Below are 19,853 nucleotides of genomic sequence, written 5' to 3' on the forward strand. Positions count from 1 at the left end.
CTCCCTCAACATGGTGATGGCATTGCTGAAAGGAAGGGATTGCTACAAATTCTATGATTCCTCAATTTTGGCCTACTGAATGGCATGCAGCAAGCATAATATTATGAAAACAAATGCTGAATGGCATCTGCCAGAGTGACTCTGATATTTTTAAATTTTAAATTTTTATTTTTTAATAAAGTTGGTAATGAAAGCGTTTATAAAGTTTTACTCAATATCATTTTTTTAATATACTTTAAAAAAAAGTTGAACGAAGATTCTTTTTTTATTTTTATCCTCGAAATCTCTTTTATCATTTTTAATACGATAATTGTTTGATGTCATGCCACGGCTCAAGCTACAATGTTCGGTTACACTAGAAATCATTTGTTTTATCTTTTTACCAGTTTCGATATAAGAAACAATTGTGAAAAGATTTTTCTTAAATTTTGATTTTTGTTCCTGGAGTTATCAGATAAAAGAGAAAAAATTAAGCATAAGATGTCATAGTCAACAAAATGAGCAGAAATATAGTAGGGTTTGGCTTTTGAAGAGAGTTTATTGATTGTTTGTTGGTTACCATAAAAGAAGGTGGGGTTTTGAGTAACCAATCGGTGTTTAACTAGTAGATCAAATGTCTTGAGATGACTATAGTGATTTCGGATCAGAAATTTCTTTTTGATAAGTTTCGTAAGAAATATTTTGCCACCTCGACTTGGATCGCGACATTGTTGAAAGTAAGGTATTACAAAAGATTGAGAAAGCTACTAAGAATAAAGAAATTCTTCAATTTGAGATGGATTTCATGTCTTAATGAGTGAAAACTCTCTTGTTATCTTAACACATTAGTCTTTTGAAGCCATGCAATATGCTATATTGCTATGGCGACATAATGCCATTGTCAAAGTAACTTTAGCATTAAATTTTTATAATTGAAGCATTTATTCAAGTTAACAAAGTTAGTTATGAATCTTTTGAGAGCGTAAGAGTAAAACCGGTCGGGGTGCCCAACACACGGGCATTTCTGCCCGCATCGAATATTCTCCTAGCGGGGCGGAGGCCCAGTGGGGGTTGCTACGCGGGGGTGGGCTTGTCCCTTCCTCTCCCCTTCCCCTTTTTTTAGCAAAAGAAAAAAAAAAGTGAGGGGGCTGTTTTGGATTTAGTTTTTTAGAAGGGTTTAGAGTTAATTACTATAGTCAGCGATTATTTAGTAGATTAAATGGCTGGGGATGAGTGGTGGGGTTATCAGTAAGAGGACATTTCTCTTGGATGAGTCTAGCAAGAAAACGATTCCTCTCTCAACATGGTGATGGCATTGCTGAAAGGAAGGGATTGCTACAAATTTTGTAATTTCTCAATTTTGGCCTACTGAATGGCATGCAGCAAGCATAATATTATGGAAACAAATGCTGAATGGCACCTACCAGAGTGACTCTGATATTTTTAAATTTTAAATTTTTATTTTTTAATAAAGTTGGTAATGAAAGCGTTTATAAAGTTTTACTCAATATCATTTTTTTAATATACTTAAAAAAAAAGTTGAACGAAGATTCTTTTTTATTTTTATCCTCGAAATCTCTTTTATCATTTTTAATATGACAATTTTTTAATGTCATGCCACGGCTCAAGCTACAATGTTCGATTACACTAGAAATCATTTGTTTTATCTTGTTACTAGTTTCGATATAAGAAACAATTGTGAAAAGATTTTTCTTAAATTTTTGCTGACCCAAAGATTGATTTTGATGATCACAAAACTTTGAAGTATAATTACTAATGTTTGTGTTGCAAGAAGAAAGATAATTTGTTTTGCAAGGAACATAGCAAGTTGGAAAAATACAAAAAGGCCTCAAAAGCTCTAGAAAAGTTGGAAGAAAGCCACACTTTATTGGCCCATGGTTCAAGTTCAAAGGATTCAAATTGGAGGAGCAAATTTGAAGGAATTTAAAAGAACAGTCTTCGAGTCGACTCCCAGGAAGTTCGAGTCGACTCCGGCACAAGCATAGAATATTGGCACATCTTCGAGCCGTCTCCACCAAGTGCGAGTCGACTCTCTCAGAAAGACAGAAAGAGGTATTTCCGATCGCAAAGCGCGAGTCGACTCGAGTCAAGCGTGAGTCGTCTCCTATCCGCGGACGAAGCGCGAGTCGCCTCTTCACTAGTACGAGACGTCTCTCTCAGACAGACAGAAAACTTATTTTCGAGGGATGAAAATGCGAGACGACTTCCGAATCGCACGAGTCGACTCCAACTTCAGCCGAGTCGACTCGAGCACTCTAGGAGGCATAACGGCTAGTTTTTTCTCGACTCCAACGGCTCTATTTTTACTCTAACGGTTAGATCTTTGTTCCCATGCCATCCAAAGCTACAAAATTAAGGGGAGAGCAAGAGGAGAAGAAGAGAAAAGGGAGAGAACACATAGGAAAAAGATTTCAAAAAGATTTTAAGAGAAACCTCCCAAAAGCATAAAAGGGTCATTCAAAGCAAAAGAGAGAGAAGAAGAGCATCTGAGTGAATCCTAAAGCTTCCTCTCCAACTGTGTGCTGCCTTAGTGATCCTCTAGCTCGTGGAAAATCAGAAGAGGGTCAAGTAAAGGAGAAGCCGAGTTCTTTCATCTGCAAACCTTGTTTGAGGGCTTCTTCTCTTTACTCTATTTGTCTATATTGTTATATCTACTTATTTGAGAAGCTTGTACTTGTTTTAAACTCCTATTCTAATATCTTGTAAATGGTGAGCCAGTAAAAACCAACGTTTTTAGGTTGTAGTTGGTAATTCGGAAAAAACAACTGGGTTGGATTGTGAGCCCGTGAAAACAGTCGGATTGGTTCTAGTTGGTGAGCCTGTGAAAATCAACCGAGTTCGTTGTGATCTCGTGAAAACAATAAGTTAGGTTGTGAGCTTGTAAAACAACTGTGCTGTAATTCTTAGGATTATAGTGAAATTTTCAAGAGGTCTTGGGGAGTGGATGTAGGTGCTGGGGAATACTGAACCATTATATATCTTTGTATTTGTGATGCCTGATCTCTTGTGCTTCATGCCTTATATTCATACTTGACAGTGTAATATCTCTAGCTTAATTTTTCACTGCTTTATTTGTAATTGCTTAGAGCTTAAGTAAGATAACATCTTATCATTCCGCTACATTCAATTCAAAGTTAATTAGGGAACATAATTTTTAGAAAATCCAATTCACCCCCCCCTCTTGGGTTGTCATCTCGGGCAACAATTTTGATTTTTGTTTCTCGTATTATCAGATAAAAGAGAAAAAATTAAGCACAAGATGTCATAGTCAACAAAATGAGCAGAAATATAGTAGGGTTTAGCTTTTGAAGGGAGTTTATTGATTGTTTGTTGATTACCATAAATGAAGGTGGGGTTTTGAGTAACCAATCGGTGTTTAACTAGTAGATCAAATGGCTTGAGATGACTATAGTGATTTCGGATCAGATATTTCTTTTTGATAAGTTTCGTAAGAAATATTTTGCCACCTCGACTTGGATCGCGACATTGTTGAAAGTAAGGTATTACAAAAGATTGAGAAAGCTACTAAGAAGAAAGAAATTCTTCAATTTGAGATGGATTTCATGTCTTAATGAGTGAAAACTCTCTTGTTATCTTGACACATTAGTCTTTTGAAGCCATGCAATAAGCTATATTGCTATGGTGACATAATGCCATTGTCAAAGTAACTTTAGCATTAAATTTTTATAATTGAAGCATTTATTTAAGTTACCAAAGTTAGTTATCAATCTTTTGAGAGGGTAAGAGTAAAACCGGTCGGGGTGCCCAACACACGGCCATTTCTGCCCGTATCGAATATTCTCTTGGTGGGGCGGGGGCCCAGTGGGGGCTGCTACGCGGGGGTGGGCATGTCCCTTCCTCCCCCCTTCCCCTTTTTTTTAGCCAAAAAAAAAAGAAAAATGAGAGGGCTGTTTTGGATTTAGTTTTTTAGAAGGCCTTAGAGTTAATTACTATAGTCAGCGATTATTTAGTAGATTAAATGGCTGGGGATGAGTGGTGGGGTGATCAGTAAGGGGACATTTCTCTTGGATGAGTCCAGCAAGAAAACGATTCCTCTCTCAACATGGTGATGTCATTGCTGAAAGGAAGGGATTGCTACGAATTTTGTGATTCCTCAACCTTGGCCTACTGAATGGCATGCAGCAAGCATATTGTTATGGAAACAAATGCTGAATGGCACCTGCCAGAGTGACTTTGATATTTTAAATTTTAAATTTTTATTTTTTAATAAAGTTGGTAATGAAAGCGTTTATAAAGTTTTACTCAATATCATTTTTTTAATATACTTAAAAAAAAGTTGAACGAAGATTCTTTTTTATTTTTATCCTCGAAATCTCTTTTATCATTTTTAATACGACAATTTTTTGATGTCATGCCATGGCTCAAGCTACAATGTTTGGTTACACTAGAAATCATTTGTTTTATCTTTTTACTAGTTTCGATATAAGAAACAATTGTGAAAAGATTTTTCTTAAATTTTTGCTGATCCAAAGGTTGATTTTGATGATCACAAAACTTTGAAGTATAATTACTAATGTTTGTGTTGCAAAAAGAAAGATAATTTGTTTTGCAAGGAACATAGCAAGTTGGAAAAATACAAGAAGGCCTCAAAAGCTCTCAAGAAAAGTTGAAAGAAAGCCACACTTTATTGGCTCAAGGTTCAAATTCAAAGGATTCAAGTTGGAGGAGAAAATTCAAAGGAGAATTCAAAAGAACAGTCTTCGAGTCGACTTCCAGAAAGTTCGAGTCAACTCCGGCACAAGCATAGAATATTGGCGCTCCTTCGAGTCGTCTCCACCAAGCGCGAGTCGACTCTCTCTGAAAGACAGAAAGAGGTATTTCCGGTCGCAAAGCGCGAGTCGACTCGAGTCAAGCACAAATCGTCTACTATCCAGCGGATGAAGCGCGAGTCGCCTCTTCAGTAGTACGAGACGTCTCTCTCAGACAAAGACAGAAAACTTATTTTTGGGGGATGAAGACGCAAGACGACTTCTGAACCGCACGAGTCGACTCTTACTTCAGCCGAGTCGACTCGAGCACGCTGGGAGGCATAACGGCTAGTTTTTTCTCGACTCCAACGGCTCTATTTTTATCTCTAACGGTTAGATCTTTGTTCCCACGCCATCTAAAGCTATAAAATCAAGGGAAGAGCAAAGGGAGAAGAAGAGAAGAGGGAGAGAACACATAGGGAAGAGATTTCAAAAAGATTTTAAGAGAAACCTTCCAAAAGCACAAAAGGGCCATTTAGAGCAAAAGAGAGAGAAGAAGAGTATCTGAGTGAATCCCAAAGCTTCCTCTCCAACTGTGTGCTGCCTTAGTGATCCTCTAGCTCGTGCGACATCAGAAAAGGGTCAAGTAAAGGAGAAGCCGAGTTCTTTCATATGCAAACCTTGTTTAAGGGCTTCTTCTCTTTACTCTATTTGGTTATATTGTTATATCTGCTTATTTGAGAAGTTTGTACTTATTTTAAACTCCTATTCTAATATCTTGTAACTTGATTCAATCAAGGGATTGAATCAAGAGGTTAAGGGTTGTTGGTGAGCCAGTCAAAACCAACGTTTTTATATTGTAGTTGGTAATTCGGAAAAACCAACTGGGTTGGATTGTGAGCCCATGAAAACAGTCGGATTGGTTCTAGTTGGTGAGCCTGTGAAAACCAACCGAGTTCGTTGTGATCTCGTAAAAACAACAAGTTAGGTTGTGAGCTTGTAAAACAACCGTGCTGTAATTCTTAGGATTATAGTGAAATTTCCAAGAGGTCTTGGGAAGTGGATGTAGGTGCTGGGGTGCATCGAACCATTATATATCTTTGTGTTTGTGATGTCTTATCTCTTGCGCTTCATGCCTTACATTCATACTTGACTGTGTAATATCTCTAGCTTAATTTTCCACTGCTTTATTTGTAATTGCCTAGAGCTTAAGTAAGATAACATCTTATCATTCCGCTGCATTCAATTCAAAGTTAATTAGGAAACATAATTTTTAGAAAATCCAATGCATCCCCCCTCTTGGGTTGTCACCTTGGGCAACAATTTTGATTTTTGTTTCTCGTATTATCAGATAAAAGAGAAAAAATTAAGCATAAGATGTCATAGTCAACAAAATGAGCAAAAATATAGTAGGGTTTAGCTTTTGAAGGGAGTTTATTGATTGTTTGTTGATTACCATAAAAGAAGGTGGGGTTTTGAGTAACCACCTCGACTATAGTGATTTTGGATCAGAAATTTCTTTTTGATAAGTTTCGTAAGAAATATTTTGCCACCTCGACTTGGATCGCGACATTGTTGAAAGTAAAGTATTACAAAAGATTGAGAAAGCTACTAAGAAGAAAGAAATTCTTCAACTTGAGATGGATTTCATGTCTTAATGAGGGAAAACTCTCTTGTTATCTTAACACATTAGTCTTTTGAAGCCATGCAATATGCTATATTGCTATGCCGACATAATGCCATTGTCAAAGTAACTTTAGCATTAGATTTTTATAATTGAAGCATTTATTTAAGTTACTAAAGTTAGTTATGAATCTTTTGAGAGGGTACGAGTAAAATCGGTCGGGGTGCCTAACACACGGCCATTTCTGCCCGCATCAAATATTCTCCTAGTGGGGCGGGGGCCCAGTGGGGGCTACTATGTGGGGGTGGGCATGTCCCTTCCCCTCTTCCCTTTTATTTTAGCAAAAAAAAAAAGAAAAAATGAGGGGGTTGTTTTGGATTTAGTTTTTTATAAGGGCTTAGAGTTAATTACTATAGTCAGCGATTATTTAGTAGATTAAATGGCTGGGGATGAGTGGTGGGATGATCAGTAAGGGGACATTTCTCTTGGGTGAGTCCAGCAAGAAAACGATTCCTCTCTCAACATGGTGATGGCATTGCTGAAAGGAAGGGATTGCTATGAATTTTGTGATTCCTCAACCTTGGCCTACTGAATGGCATGCAGCAAGCATATTGTTATGGAAACAAATGCTGAATGGCACATGCCAGCGTGACTCTGATATTTTTAATTTTTTAATTTTTATTTTTTAATGAAGTTGGTAAAGAAAGCGTTTACAAAGTTTTACAAAATATCATTTTTTTTAATATACTTAAAAAAAAGTTGAAAGAAGATTCTTTTTTATTTTTATCCTCAAAATCTCTTTTATCATTTTTAATACGACAATTTTTTGATGTCATGCCACGGCTCAAGCTACAATGTTCGGTTACACTAGAAATCATTTGTTTTATCTTTTTACTAGTTTCGATATAAGAAACAATTGTGAAAAGATTTTTCTTAAATTATGATTTTTGTTTCTCGTGTTATCAGATAAATGAGAAAAAATTAAGCATAAGATGTCATAGTCAACAAAATGAGCAGAAATATAGTAGGGTTTAGCTTTTGAAGGGAGTTTATTGATTGTTTGTTGATTACCATAAAAGAAGGTGGGGTTTTGAGTAAACAATCGGTGTTTAACTAGTAGATCAAATGGCTTGAGATGACTATAGTGATTTCGGATCAGAAATTTCTTTCTGATAAGTTTCGTAAGAAATATTTTGCCACCTCGACTTGGATCGCGACATTGTTGAAAGTAAGGTATTACAAAAGATTGAAAAAACTACTAAGAAGAAAGAAATTCTTCAATTTGAGATGGATTTCATGTCTTAATGAGTGAAAACTCTCTTGTTATCTTAATACATTAGTATTTTGAAGCCATGCAATATGCTATATTGCTATGGCGACATAACGCCATTGTCAAAGTAACTTTAGCATTAAATTTTTATAATTGAAGCATCTATTTAAGTTACGAAAGTTTGTTATGAATCTTTCGAGAGGGTATGAGTAAAACCGGTCGAGGTGCCCAACACACGGCCATTTCTTTCCACATCGAATATTCTCCTGGCGGGGCAGGGGCTCAGTGGGGGCTGCTACGTGGGGGTGGGCTTGTCCCTTCCTCCCCCCTTCCCCTTTTTTTTAATAAAAATGAGGGGGTTGTTTTGGATTTAGGTTTTTAGAAGGGCTTAGAGTTAATTACTATAGTCAGTGATTATTTAGTAGATTAAATGGCTGGGGATGAGTGGTGGGGTGATCAGTAAGGGGACATTTCTCTTGGATGAGTCCAGCAAGAAAACGATTCCTCTCTCAACATGGTGATGGCATTGCTGAAAGGAAGGGATTGCTACGAATTTTGTGATTCCTCAACCTTGGCCTACTGAATGGCATGCAGCAAGCATATTGTTACGGAAACAAATGCTAAATAGCACCTGCCGGAGTGACTCAGATATTTTTAAATTTTAAATTTTTATTTTTTAATGAAGTTGGTAATGAAAGCGTTTATAAAGTTTTACTCAATATCATTTTTTTAATATACTTAAAAAAAGTTGAACGAAGATTCTTTTTTATTTTTATCCTCGAAATCTCTTTTAGCATTTTTCATCCGACAATTTTTTGATGTCATGCCACGGCTCAAGCTACAATGTTCGGTTTCACTAGAAATCATTGTTTCATCTTTTTACTAGTTTCGATATAAGAAACAATTGTGAAAAGATTTTTCTTAAATTTTGATTTTTGTTTCTCGTATTATCAGATAAAAGAGAAAAAATTAAGCATAAGATGTCATAGTCAACAAAATGAGCAGAAATATAGTAGGGTTTAGCTTTTGAAGGGAGTTTATTGATTGTTTGTTGATTACCATAAAAGAAGGTAGGGTTTTGAGTAACCAATCGGTGTTTAACTAGTAGATCAAATGGTTTGAGATGACTATAGTGATTTTGGATCAAAAATTTCTTTTTGATAAGTTTCGTAAGAAATATTTTGCCACCTCGACTTGGATCGCGACATTGTTGAAAGTAAGGTATTACAAAAGATTGAGAAAGCTACTAAGAAGAAAGAAATTCTTCAATTTGAGATGGATTTCATGTCTTAATGAGTGAAAACTCTCTTGTTATCTTAACACATTAGTCTTTTGAAGCCATGCAATATGCTATATTGCTATGGCGACATAATGCCATTGCTAAAGTAACTTTAGCATTAAATTTTTATAATTGAAACATTTATTTAAGTTACCAAAGTTAGTTATGAATCTTTTGAGCGGGTATGAGTAAAACCGGTCGAGATGCCCAACACACGCCCATTTCTGCCCGCATCGAATATTCTCCTGGCGAGGCGGGGGCCCAGTGGGGGCTGCTATGCGGGGGTGGGCTTGTCCCTTTCTCCCCCCTTCCCCTCTTTTTTAGCAAAAAAAAAATGAAGGGGCTGTTTTGGATTTAGTTTTTTAGAAGGGCTTAGAGTTAATTACTATAGTCAAAGATTATTTAGTAGATTAAATGGCTGGGGATGAGTGGTGGGGTGATCAGTAAGGGGACATTTCTCTTGAATGAGTTTAGCAAGAAAACGATTCCTCTCTCAACATGGTGATGGCATTGCTGAAACGAAGGGATTGCTACAAATTTTGTGATTCCTCAACCTTGGCCTATTGAATGGCATGCAGCAAGCATATTGTTACGAAAACAAATGCTGAATGGCACCTGAAATAGTGACTCTGATATTTTTAAATTTTTAATTTTTATTTTTTAATGAAGTTGGTAATGAAAGCGTTTATAAAGTTTTACTCAATATCATTTTTTTAATATACTTAAAAAAAAGTTGAACGAAGATTCTTTTTTATTTTTATCCTCGAAATCTCTTTTATCATTTTTAATACGGCAATTTTTTGATGTTATGCCACGGCTCAAGCTACAATGTTCGGTTACACTAGAAATCATTTGTTTTATCTTTTTAGTAGTTTCAATATAAGAAACAATTGTGAAAAGATTTTTCTTAAATTTTGATTTTTGTTTCTGGTATTATCAGATAAAAGAGAAAAAATTAAGCATAAGATGTCATAGTCAACAAAATGAGCAGAAATATAGTAGGGTTTAGCTTTTGAAGGGAGATTATTGATTGTTTGCTGATTACCTTAAAAGAAGGTGGGGTTTTGAGTAACCAATCGGTGTTTAACTAGTAGATCAAATGGCTTGAGATGACTATAGTGATTTTGGATCAGAAATTTCTTTTTGATAAGTTTTGTAAGAAATATTTTGCCACCTCGACTTGGATTGCGACATTGTTGAAAGTAAGTTATTACAAAAGATTGAGAATGCTACCAAGAAGAAAGAACTTCTTCAATTTGAGATGGATTTCATGTTATCTTGACACATTAGTCTTTTGAAGCCATGCAATATGCTATATTGCTATGGCGACATAATGCCATTGTCAAAGTAACTTTAGCATTAAATTTTTATAATTGAAGCATTTCTTGAAGTTACCAAAGTTAATTATAAATCTTTTGAGAGGGTAAGAGTAAAACCGGTCGGGATGTCCAACACACGGCCATTTCTGCCCGCATCGAATATTCCCCTGGTGGGGCGGGGGCCCAGTGGGGGCTGCTACGCGGGGGTGGGCTTGTCCCTTCCTCTCCCCTTCCCCTTTTTTTTAGCAAAAAAAAAATGAGGGGGTTGTTTTGGATTTAGTTTTTTAGAAGGGCTTAGAGTTAATTACTATAGTCAGCGATTATTTAGTAGATTAAATGGCTGGGGATGAGTGGTGGGGTGATTAGTAAGGGGACATTTCTCTTGGATGAGTCCAGCAAGAAAACGATTCCTCTCTCAACATGGTGATGGCATTGCTGAAAGGAAGGGATTGCTACGAATTTTGTGATTCCTCAACCTTGGCCTGCTGAATGGCATGCAGAAAGCCTATTGTTATGGAAACAAATGCTGAATGGCACCTGCCAGAGTGACTCTGATATTTTTAATTTTTTAATTTTTATTTTTTAATGAAGTTGGTAAGGAAAGCATTTATAAAGCTTTACTCAATATCATTTTTTTAATATACTTAAAAAAAAGTTGAACGAAGATTCTTTTTTATTTTTATCCTCGAAATCTCTTTTATCATTTTTAATACGACAATTTTTTGATGTCATGCCACAGCTCAAGCTACAATGTTCGGTTGCACTAGAAATCATCTGTTTTATCTTTTTAATAGTTTCGATATAAGAAATAATCGTGAAAAGATTTTTCTTAAATTTTGATTTTTGTTCGTATTATCAGATAAAAGAGAAAAAATTAAGCATAAGATGTCATAGTCAACGAAATGAGCAAAAATATAGTAGGGTTTAGCTTTTGAAGGGAGTTTATTGGTTGTTTGTTGATTACCTTAAAAGAAGGTGGGGTTTTGAGTAACCAATCAGTGTTTAACTAGTAGATCAAATGGCTTGAGATGACTATAGTGATTTTGGATCAGAAATTTCTTTTGATAAGTTTCGTAAGAAATATTTTGCCACCTCGACTTGGATCGCGACATTGTTGAATGTAAGTTATTACAAAAGATTGAGAATGCTACTAAGAAGAAAGAAATTCTTCAATTTGAGATGGATTTCATGTCTTAATGAGTGAAAACTCTCTTGTTATATTAACACATTAGTCTTTTGAAGCCATGCAATATGCTATATTGCTATGGCGACATAATGCCATTGTCAAAGTAACTTTAGCATTAAATTTTTATAATTGAAGCATTTATTTAAGTTACCAAAGTTAGTTATGAATCTTTTAAGAGGGTAAGAGTAAAACAGGTCGGGGTGCCCAACATACGGCCATTTTTGCCCGCATCGAATATTCTCCTAAGGGGGCGGGGGCCCAGTGGGGGCTGCTACGCGGGGGTGGGCTTGTCCCTTCCCCCCTTCCCCTTTATTTTAGCAAAAAAAAAAAGAAACAATGAGGGGGTTGTTTTGGATTTAGTTTTTTAGAAGGCCTTAGAGTTAATTACTATAGTCAGCGATTATTTAGTAGATTAAATGGCTGGGGATGAGTGGTGGGGTGATCAGTAAGGGGACATTTCTCTTGGATGAGTCTAGCAGTAAAACGATTCCTCTCTCAACATGGTGATGGCATTGCTGAAAGGAAGGGATTGCTACGAATTTTGTGATTCCTCTACCTTGGCCTACTAAATGGCATGCAACAAGCATATTGTTATGGAAACAAATGCTGAATGGCACCTGCCAGAATGACTCTGATATTATTAAATTTTTAATTTTTATTTTTTAATGAAGTTGGGAATGAAAGCATTTATAAAGTTTTACTCAATGTCATTTTTTAATATACTTAAAAAATAATTGAATGAAGATTCTTTTTTATTTTTATCCTCGAAATCTATTTTATCATTTTTAATACGACAATTTTTTGATGTCATGCCACGGCTCAAGCTACAATGTTCGGTTACACTAGAAATCATTTGTTTTGTCTTTTTACTAGTTTCAATATAAGAAACAATTGTGAAAAGATTTTTCTTAAATTTTGAATTTTGTTTCTCGTATTATCATATAAAAGAGAAAAAATTAAGCATAAGCAGTCATAGTCAACCAAATGAACAGAAATATAGTAGGGTTTAGCTTTTGAAGGGAGTTTATTGATTGTTTGTTGATTACCATAAAAGAAGGTAGGGTTTTGAGCAACCAATTGGTGTTTGACTAGTACATCAAATGGCTTGAGATGACTATAGTGATTTTGGATCAAAAATTTCTTTTTGATAAGTTTCGTAAGAAATATTTTGCCACCTTGACTTGGATCACGACATTGTTGAAAGTAAGGTATTACAAAAGATTGAGAAAGCTATTAAGAAGAAAGAAATTCTTCAATTTGAGAAGGATTTCATGTCTTAATGAGTGAAAACTCTCTTGTTATCTTAACACTTTAGTCTTTTGAAGCCATGCAATATGCTATATTGCTATGGCGACATAATGCCATTGTCAAAGTAACTTTAGCATTAAATTTTTATATTTGAAGCATTTATTTAAGTTACCAAAGTTAGTTATGAATCTTTATTCATGATTTGTTATATACTAAAGCATTTAATTGAGATGGATGTTTATGTCTCCAAAAATAGTTCTCTTCTACCATTTTAACATGACAAATTTGCAACATCATAGGACAGACTTTGTTACTATAGTTGGTGATGCTTAAAAAAATACTTGTCAATATAGCCTTAGTTTTTATATGTATGTTTGCACTAGAATAAATAATAAAAACACTCATGAACATTTTACTTTTTAATTTAGGTTTTCATTGTAAAACAAATAATTGGACAAATAGTCTGAAAATAAGTTCTTTTGTTGGAGAAAATAAGGTGAATTTTGAGGGTTTGGGATTTGAACGGGTTTTGGAGTAACCACTTATCAATGTTTCATTAATAGATTAAAAATGAAAGCACTTACTAGAGTTCCAAAGGTTAATTATGAACTTTTGTTTATTATTTTTTTCTATACTCAAAGAATATGATCAAGATGGACTTTTATATCTCCAAAAAGTAGGTTCTTTTTTTTTTCTTATTTTAATGTGACAATCTTGCAACATCATGCAACAAGTCGTATTTTTATGGTTGATGATGCTAAAAAAATACTTTTCTAGCCTAGGCATTTATATTTATGTTTTTACTAGAATGGATAATAAAACATTCATAAACAAATTATTTTTTTAATTCAGATTTTTATTTCTTACACTATAAAACAATTAGTTGGACATATATTTTGAGTATAATTAAGATCTTATGCTTGTGCAAATAAACTGAATTTTTAGGTTCTAGGATTTGAAGAGTGTTATGGAGTAAGCACTAGTCAATTTTTTGTTAGTAGATTGTACAACTTGGGGTGATTAACAATGGTTTTGGAAAGAAGACATTTCTCAATTGTCTCAAATAGACAATGACTCCCATTTTGACTTAGATTGTTGTATTGTAAGAAATTACTCCCAAAAAGATAACATAAAATGAGAGAAATTCTTCCTTGCATTGTAAGAAATTACTCCCAAGAAAGTGACGTGAAATGAAAGAAATTCTTCAATTTGAGATGAATTTTGCATCTCATGGGTCGAAGATTCTCTTGCTATCTTAACATAAAAGCCTTCCAAAGCCATATAGAACAAGCCATTATGATGATAAATTTTATACAGCGTCTATTTGTAGCAGCCTCCGCATTAACTTTAAAATTTCATTCGAAAATAATGCTAAAGCACCTTGAATCATTATGCATCAAAGGAAATTTATCAAGAAAAATATGTCTAAAAGAGTAAAAGATATATTTTTTTTATTTTTTAACATGTCAATCTCATGATGCCTTATAGCATGCTACATTACTAGGCAAGCGAGATGTGAGAGCACTTATTGTCACCTTGATACTGTATTTATACCTTAAAGCTAATAATAGAACACTGTATGAATAAATTATTTATTCATGTACTATCCAAGAATAACGCGAAGACAATTTCTATGCATGATATTTTTTTCTCCATTTTTATATGAAATCTTTTTTGCAATAAAACTAGCCCTATTGCTACTGTATGTTGTAATCGTGTAACCATGATAATATCTTAGTATTTATTTTTCATGTTTTTACTAACATGATTAACAAAAACACCTATAATGTGACAAAGACATGAAACAAGACGTGCTGCCATAGCACTGCTAAAAAATTACCATATTAGACTTAATATTTACTTGAATTAAACAAAGAAAGTAGTTCTAGAACATGAATTCTTATTTATTTAAAGTTTGTTTTCTTTTCTAGAAAGAATATCTATTCTGTATAATGTAAAATAAAAATCTCTTGTGACATAAATATGGCCTTTTTGTTATCATTCAGCAAGATTAGTTTTTATGGTGGTGTTAATATGCTCATATTATACTAATGTAAATGAGAAATGCTCCATTGATTATTTTTCACACAATCGGTTCCTATAAAATACAATTATTAGAATCAAGGCAAAGTAAGAAAATAACAAAAAAAGATAATTTGACATCCTATAAAATTTTATACAAGGATGCCCAGAGCCTCTCCCATGGAATTTAAATCATAGAGTATGTCTATAGAATGAGCTATGAAGGTGCATATTTGTGGGACCCAATTTTATCAATCACATGTTTACATGAACTACTGAAGCCAAAGAGAGCCTTGTAGAAGTTTCAAGAAGGATGCTATAAAATTTTGCATTTTTCCTCTAGCCTGAAGACTTCCTATGTAATATTACATGTGCAATGTATACAGAGGGAGAGATAATGTTATCATTCAGTCCATTTTTGTTGTTATTTATGTAAACTGAAAAATAAAATTCTCATTTTTGGAAAATGTTGCTCTTTTGTTTGTTTTCTTTTTTACCTTATTATGTTATAAAGGTATAAAGATGGAGTTTGACATGTGATGCAAATCTAGAGAAGAGAAAACATGGAAACAGATGGAGCAAGTACACTTGAGAGCTTGAGTCTACTCCCAGTATGGATGTCTTATGTCAATCTAATCTACAAGCAAGAAAGCAAAGAACATTCTCTTCCTACCAAATTGGGCAATGGACTGAAGAGACCCATATATATATATCCCATTGAAAACTCATTAGCACAATACATAGACCAACCATAAGAATGCATATGTCAAAACTAGATGAACCTTAATTGATGTCAAGTTTGATCGAAGATTAAAGTCAACCCAATTATCTCAAATGTTCAACCTGACCCATGAAAAATCTTGAAAAGTATGAATATTGCTCATATACGTGGTAAAATAATGGTTTTCCCATGTCCTAATAGACTTATTAGGATCTAAATTAGGCATGATCTTGCTCAAGATATACGTATACCCCTATTTCACCTACTATTTTGCTTCTACTCTATTTCGTAAATGTGCATACTTCTTATGTACTCATCATAAAGTATTTTTATTATATATTTAAATGAGACAATATACAATTAGATAGGTTGCTTCCATTTCCTACAAAAAGAGAAGGGATGCTTCTTTATAAGTGCTCTCATATGATCCAATTGGAAAAAAAAGAAATAATTTCTTCAACCTGCTTAACTCAGATCTTTCAAAAAATAAAAAAATAGAAAACTATGAAAATAGAACTTCAATTCTTTTCCCTTTGATTAGTTCAATTATAATTGATCGAACAGATTCTTTACTTGTATTTTTGGTAAGGTTATAATCCCTATAGGTTGAATTCCTCATCTATTTAAATGAAAATTTAGGTAGAAAGTAGGGTAAAAGCCTTTTCACTTTCTTCCCATCAATATATATGTAGAAAAATGTGGTGCAAAGACTATTTATATTAGTGAAGTTCATCCTTAATTTGGGTCGGCTTCTTTTGTTATAATCTTGAATTAATGCATTTAATCTTGAAGATGTATAACTAAATTAGCAAATAAATCTTTATTATATTTTGACCTGAAAAATAAAAAGCGAAGGTAATGTAGGATCTGAAATATGGTTTCTCGAATGTGGAATTAATTTTTTCCCTTGACAGTTTGGCTTTGATGCCAAATGGGAGATTAAAGAAATGATTTTTGCACATATAGATTTTTTAGAAGAATCAGAACCTGTAGCCTTGGTCTCACATTTGCATTCAGGGTCACTTTGCTATATAGGGAGGATCTCTTTGAGGCTTCGTGGCGTTATTTAAAGTTTTAGCATGCAGTAATAGTTGATCTGAGTGGTCTCCACACAAGTGTACACCACTTACCTTGCTATTGGCATCTCTCTTATATGCTTTTTGATCTAAGGAAGTTTTTGTTATATGCTAAATATTATAATAGACCTTCTTGAACATGAGTAGCAAATCCTAGAACATTTCTTTCACTTGACTTAAGAACATGGTAGATTTTGATAGGTTGGAATATTCACATACAATTCTCTTTTCATTTAAGATCAATTATGTTGGTTGAATTTGATGTGATCCAAAGTTGCACATCTAAAAAATTCATGGCATGTGGCAAAGAAAGGAGAAGGGTTTCATATAAAAGGATTTTCACAAGTCTACTGATTAGTTTTATTTTTAAATTATATTTTCTATTTAAAATTGTCTCAAGTATAAGCACAGCAAAATGTCTCACCTACAAAGCACCTTTGCTTATGGCTGAAAATAATCAGTCCACATGCTTATTATAGTTGCAACTTTCTCTCATATCCCTATATAGAACTTTTTTATTTTTGAACAATCTATTCTCCCCTTTATTTTCAAGTATTATACAGGTTCCTTAAAACAATCTCAAATAACAATTAAAATCAGATATATTTCTTCATTTCATTTATTTTTGCAGTATTCCAACTTTTTTTTTTTCATTTAACTTATGCGGGGCATGTGAAAGAAGCATAAATTATTGTGACTTTTTTTGGAGGATACATCTGATGCAGACTCAAAACTTTCATATAAAGTAGAGCATGAAAAACTTAGTATTATTAAAATATGATTGAAAAAGGCCTCTTTGAAGCCAACTTCACGCAGAGAGCCTGACCATGTGAGGTCTTTAAAATCGTCACCATTTTTTATTGAATATTTGATGACTTTAATTTTGCCAACCGACCTCGCCTTTTCTGATGCAAACTTGTAACGGTGACAAATTAGCAGGGTCGGCTCAACCCTCAGACGACTTAGGCGATCGCCTAAGGCTCTAGCCCAAAGAAGGTCTACTGCAGAAAAAAATCTCGAAAAAAAAAAAAAAAATCTCTCTATGAGTTCGTTTTATGTCGGCTCATTGTAGAAAAGGCCTCTAATGAGAATTTGTATTATTTAGTCGCACACCCAAATGGGAGACGCTTCAATAGATTACGTGCATTTATTGAGTTTCAAAACTACACTAACATCAAAGTATCACATGGCCAGCCACGGCCTTACAAACCAAGGACTCATTTGACCAAGGAAACCCATCAAATCCACGTCCACATCAGCTTAAATAGGACTAGTACATGTTAAAAGTCTAGCTACGAGGTTCGAATGCGAGAGAACCAACGGCAAATGGAGAGGGAATAACTTCGCCTTGTCTAGGGGAGAAGTTCGATGATGTCGAATGGCCTAATTTATCTTGACCATCAAATTCAGAACAAATAGTTCATGCATGCTTCCTATCCAGTTAATCAAATCAATCTCAATATATTTCCAAATGTTGCCCAAAATGACAACCCGAGGGGGCGATTTGAATTTTTCAAATCTTTTTATGAACTTAAATAGTTTCTAATTAAAACTAATCTAAAATTTAAGTATGCACAGTAAAATGAGTGATAAATAAATGCAAAAAATAAAAACAAACACAAACTAATCAAGCACCAAGATTTTATAGTAGTTCAGAGCCGAACTCAGCTCCTACGTTCACTTCTTAAAGCTGCCCCATTGAACATTTCACTATAATCTATAAAGCAGGTTACGATTATTTTCTAGGCTCACAATTAAACTTAGTTGATTTTTTATGGCGATCCATCAAAACCAAACTGCTTTGCTGGTATAGCTAAACCAACCCCAAGTTCCAACACTTAGGAACGCCTTGCTGATTTCCAAGCTCCGTAAAACTTAGTCGATTTTTCAGAACAATCAACCAAAATCTATCTGTTTTACGGGTACAACCAAATCTTACTTAACAACTAATTTTTTACGGTGTCATCTGTTGCTGGTGGTCCAAACCGAGAACGATTGGCACAGCGGTGTGAACGGGGTTCCGTTTGAGTTGCCTTGGTTGGTGTTGATTGCGCTCCACCATCCACCGGTAAACCTGCAAGCAAGCCTCGCACCACCACTGGGGTAGTGGGGGCCCTCCGACGATCAAGTCAGAGGAGATTGGAGGAGAAGGAGAGATAACTGTAGCAAGTAAGAGAGTGCACTGGAAGTTCTTGCTTACCTCCCCCCTTCTCCCCCCAGCCGCATATATACCAGGCTGGGGGGTCCTTCTGGGGGGTTGGTCATCGTGTGGCACGATGGAGTTGCCACTGACATGGCCGTTACAGGGCGTCGTGGGGTAGCGCTGGGTACGGCCATGACAGGGCGTAGTGGAGCTCCGCTTTGTACGGCTGTTACAGGAGATCGTGGAGCAGCGCCGGATACGACCGTTGCAGGGAGTAGTGGAGCAGAGGGTCGCGGCGTGCTTCAGGGGAACAGCCTGTCGTTGTCGAGAGATTGCCGACTCGGGGTCGGATTGCTGGATCAAGGGGCAGCCGACTCGGGGTCGGGCTGCGAGGCCGAAGATATCCGACTCGGAGTCGGGTTACTGGATCAAGGGGCAGCCGACTCGGGGTCGGGCTGCGAGGCCGAAGATATCCGACTCGGGGTCGGGTTACTGGATCAAGGGGCAGCCGACTCGGGGTCAGGCTGCGAGGCCGAAGATATCCGACTCGGAGTCGGGTTACTGGATCAAGGGGCAGCCGACTCGGGGTCGGGCTGCGAGGCCGAAGATATCCGACTCGGGGTCGGGTTACTGGATCAAGGGGCAGCCGACTCGGGGTCGGGCTGCGAGGCCGAAGATATCCGACTCGGGGTCGGGTTACTGGATCAAGGGACAGCTGTAATCTTCTAGGGCGCGCGTGCCGGTCACGTGGGGCATGGTGGCTGAGTTCCCCCGTAACATCATCCACACCAAAAACTCCACATAAGATTCTCTAATCTCATGTACAAAAGAAAGAAAATATATACAGAATAACCTCTTCGAAGGTTGGATTAATGCCGTTGAAGCTCACGTTAGAATGCTCTGAAAGTTAGGATTTTGGTGAACAGAATTCAGCTTGATCCTTTTTTTCCTTTCTTGCTCACTCTTGATTTTGTAATGGAATTCAATGGCAGTTGAAGCTCTCTCTCTCTACAGATCTTTGAAAGCTCATTTTGATGTGGGAGGAGGCTTTTGGATGGTTACTCCTTAAATTGATGTTTTAGTTGAAGCTCTAGAAGTGGTGTTCACTTGTATTTTTTTACTTTGTTTTACTTTGCCTCATCCACCCACTCTTTTTGATCCCTCCTCTTCTTTTTGTCTTCCTTAGGTGTTCCAATGCATTCATGTCTTTAAAAATCAGTTGGAAGATATTTCTAACCATTAGAAAAGCTAAAATA

Source organism: Phoenix dactylifera, chromosome 13 (assembly GCF_051530095.1).
Source record: "Phoenix dactylifera cultivar Ajwa chromosome 13, Ajwa_hap1_PhDact_Kaust_v1.1, whole genome shotgun sequence".
NCBI classification, from domain to species: Eukaryota; Viridiplantae; Streptophyta; class Magnoliopsida; order Arecales; family Arecaceae; genus Phoenix; species Phoenix dactylifera.